Source organism: Microtus pennsylvanicus, chromosome 4, assembly GCF_037038515.1.
Source record: "Microtus pennsylvanicus isolate mMicPen1 chromosome 4, mMicPen1.hap1, whole genome shotgun sequence".
NCBI classification, from domain to species: domain Eukaryota; kingdom Metazoa; phylum Chordata; class Mammalia; order Rodentia; family Cricetidae; genus Microtus; species Microtus pennsylvanicus.
Genome location: NC_134582.1, coordinates 136,718,711 through 136,723,189, shown reverse-complemented (window position 1 = coordinate 136,723,189; position 4,479 = coordinate 136,718,711).

The window sequence follows — 4,479 nt, the reverse complement described above, 5'->3', positions numbered from 1 at the left end:
CCCCGCTCTCGCTCTCCGCCTGGTCCCGTCTCTCCGCCCAGGTTCCCTCTCTGCCTCCCCTCTCTCCCTCCTGGTTAGTGCGCCACCCCACCCCCACTCCCTAACTTTTCTGCTTGCTCTTTGCACCCTTTTATGTTTGACCTGGGTTTCTGGACCCGCAGCCAAGTACCAGGTTCCAACGCGTCACTGCCTCCTCAAACTCTTTCCTGTTCCCACATGAACCTACCTCCGATTGGGATCATTCCTATTCTAAAACCTGTTGTGTTTCAGTTTGCTTACGTTTTCCAGAGTGTGTGAACGCTGTGTCATATGAGTTATAGTTGGTTTTATCTGGCTTCCTTAACTCAGCGTAATTATTTGGACATGGCTACTTGGCCTTTCGTGTTAACAATTTTGCACAAATCCCTTTTTGTTCTGAGTAGTATTCCACTATACTAAACGATATTCAGCCAGTTGAGCAATACTGTTTAAGCTCTTTCTAATTTTTTCACATCAAAAACAAAGCTACCAGGAACATTTCTGTGCCATCGTCTTTGGGTGGATGGAAGTGTTGTCTTCTGTGTGCACGTCTGGAGAGGGAATGGCCCAGTCTCAAGCTCCGCAGCGGCTGCTTTACCTTCAGTGTAAGAAAATTCCTGTTCACTCATCCCTTCCTTACAGTTGGTTACCCAGGCCTTTTCTTTGGTTGTTGTGTTTTTGTTTTGTTTCTGAGGATCTTCCTGCCTCTGGACTGAGTTTACGGGAGTACATCACTACACAGTTAGAATTAAATTACTCACGGTGTCTCTTGTGAGGTGTTTGTTTTCAGTGTCTGACAATTAATATTACTCAGCATTATTTTGTGTACTTAAACTGCAGACCACAAACTCCCCTTAAAAATTATCTATACACTTTTTTTTATCCATTTATTATTAGATTACTTATGACATTTTCAACGTTCTTTCTTTATATAGTCTCTGGGCAGAAATCCTCCTTCAAATATTTTCATTACAAATTTCTCCTCTCCCAATCTGTGGGTCCTGTTTTTTATTTTCTAACTGTATCTTAAGATAAGAAACTTTTAATTTTGTGGAAATTCATTTTACCATTTTCTTATAGTCTGTGGGGGCCTGTGGGTATCATATTTAAGACACGGTTGCTAGTCCAAAAGCACAAATATTGTTTGTTTTATTCTGCTAATTTTATACTTTTGAGTTTTACGTTTTAGTCTACTCCCATCTGAGTTAGGCTATTTTGTTTTAATAAGGCGACACTTTCTGTTCTCTATGCCTGACTTTGAATCCTTGTCAGATCAGTGTCTGGCTGAGGATGTAGCTCAATGGGAGAACAGTTGTCTAGCCTGTATGAGGCCTTAGGCTCCCACAACCACGGGAGAAAATCGGGTTTGTTGTTTTGTTTTGTTTTTTAATATTTATTTATTACGTATACAATATTCTTTCTGCATGTATGCCTGAAGGCCAGAAGAGGGCACCAGGCCTCATTACAGATGGTTGTGAGCCACCATGTAGTTGCTGGAAATTGAACTCAGGACCTTTGGAAGAGCAGGCAATGCTCTTAACCGCTGAGCCATCTCTCCAGCCCCTGTTTTGTTTTTTTTTTTTAATCAATGTAAGGGTCTGTTTACGGTCTTTCTGTCCTTTCCTATTAACCAACACATCAGTGTGTTTTCATCAATACTATAGCATCTGCATCTCTGGAGGTGGAATCTGCCAGGTTGGGGTTGTCACTGTGGATCTTCACACTCCCAGAGAAACCAGAGGAAAGCCTCCCTCCCTCCTTCCCTCTCCTTTTTCTCTCTCCACTGCTTTGAGAACTTTCATCATGCCCCTGTACAGACCCTTTTTGTCCCCACCCCACCACCACCATTTGCCTAAGTTCAACTCATCATCAAGAAAGATCATGGCTAATTTTATATGCCTGGCCATATGGTCCTAACCTAAACTCACTTAATATTTACCCTTAATTTTGAGTACTAGACAGCTTAGGCTCTTAAATGCCTGACCAACCATGCTTCTCCTGCTTTATTTACAAACAGATCCGTTCGTTCTGCTGAGAGTGACCATGTGCTCACTCTCTTGCTCACGGTGACCACTCGACAGGTTTCTGGAAAAGGAAGAAGCACCACTCCTGGGAGGAAGCTAGGAGAGCCCGTTAGAGAGCGGCTGACTCTGCACAGCTATTTCTGCCTTTCCTTCTCTTGCTGCTTGGGGATTAGTTGTAATGGCTGGAGCACTAACAATTTTCTGGTATGCATGGAGTCTGGGTGTCGTGGACTGTGGAGGCAACAGTCAAGCCCTGAGCTGTGTGCATTAAAATTTCCATTGTATGAGAGGCAAGCAAGTCCATGTTGTGTTTAAACTGTATTGTTTATGTTTCCTTGAGACTGAGAGACTGCTCTGCTGGTGCCTGGGTGTGTGTTGTGTTTAAACTGTATTGTTTATGTTTCCGTGAGACTGAGAGACTGCTCTGCTGGTGCCTGGGTGTGGTTGTGAGGATCTTCACCAAAGGCCAAGCTCTCCAAGGTCAGCCATCTGTGTATCTAGAAACGATGTCCACAAGGAAAAAAAAAATAACGCTAACTAAGCCCCTAAAAGAACAAGATGAAGTGTCCACCAAAATGATAATTAAATCCACAAAGGAATAAAACGGACTGACTGCCAACGTGGGATAGCAGATCAAAAGTCAGCAGACTTTTCTCTACTTAAAACTGTTTGGGTCCCGGTGGTGGTAATCCCAGCACGCGGGAGGCAGAGGCAAGCAGATCTCTGTGAGTTCGAGGCCAGGCTGGTCTACAGAGTGAGTTCCAGACAAACCCTGCCTCAAAATAAATAAATAAATAAACAAACAAACAAATAAATAAAAAATAAAAAAGCTATTTGGGAAAGAATGGTGAGACAGCTCTGCTCTGAGCCGTTCTCCTCCTCAAAGAAACATAGTCTGCTTTCATCTGACCACAACTCAATATTGATGGTCAGTTTGCTTTCATGGCAACCTAGAGATTTCCCAGAAACTAACCTCCTGGGGCACCTCTGACGGTCTCTGTGTAAGATGTGAACAATCGGCTTGGTAGAAAAGCATGACACACACATTGGTTTCTGTTTTCAGCTATTTCCTTCTGCACAAGTCAGTCTCTGTGCTTGGATCAGTCATCTGGAAATATGATGCCAGTGAGGAGAGGAAGTAGACATTCAAATGATTTTAAATTCCCTGATGGTTGTTACTTTACAGCTTTTGATAACAAATGGAACAATGTGCTCTCTGGTGAAGAAAGAGCTGAAATGTTGAAGATTAGGACATGTTAAGGCATTTTGCATATACGTACATCAGCCATACGTGAATGGCCAATAAAGTACAAAAAAGTGCTCATCCCAAACTGGAAAATCAATAGGCTAATAAACAGAGAGCCCTGTGGTACACATTAACAAACAATACCTTTGCCAATATGCTGGGATCTCATTGATTTTTAATGTTTATTTCCCTAATTATTAACAGAATTAAGAGGACTCAGTGATCGTCTGTGTAGATGTTTGAATTTGTAAGGTGTTGGGTTCATTGATGGATAACTCTATAATTTTTATGCCATGATATATTTATTCATCCTTGTGTATACCGTGTGTCATTTTCCAACTTAGTTTTCCTTTTCCTCCCCTGCCTAGGCGCTTTTTTTCTTTTGGTTTGTTAAAACAGAGTCTCCCTATGCATCCCTGACTTGCCTGGAACTCGCTGTGTAGACCAGGCTGATCTCAAGCTTGAAGCATCCTCCTTTCTCTTGTCGCTGGGATTGTAAGTGTGTGCTGATATGTCTAGTTTTAGGTTGGGTCTCTTTGCTGGGGGAGGGGTGTGCATGCAGGTGTAGGCATATGTGAGGTCCGGGACCAACTTAAGGTGCTGCTTCTCAAGGGCTGTCCTCTTAGTGTTGTAAAACAAGGGCTTGCTCTTTGGGATAGGGTGGCAGGCCTCCTGTATAGACCTCCTCCATGCTGGAATTAGAAGCATGGGCCACAATGTCCAGATTTTAACATGATTACTAGGGATCAAGTTCAGTTCTGCACACGTGCGCAGTAACTATTTTGTCCAGTGAGCTATCTCACCAGCCCCTAACTTACATTTTTGTTTGTTTGTTTGATTGGTTGGTTGGTTGGTTATTCAAAACAGGATTTCTCTGTGTAGCCCTGGCTGTCCCGACACTTACTCTGTAGACCAGGCTGGCCTCAAACTCAGAGAGATCTGACTCCGACTCTGAGTGCTGGGATTAAAGAAACGCACCACCAATGAACTCCAACTTACCTTTCTAACTCGACATTTTACTTAAAATTTTTGTATCTATGGATTTTCAAGTCTATTTTAATGATTCTTAATATAATAATGGTTTTCTCTTATTTTGTATTCAGAAGTTAAAACTTTATTCTACACAAAATGGATTTCCATATATAGAGTGAGATAGGAAATGATTTGGCCTTTTTCTATCTGGAGGCCATG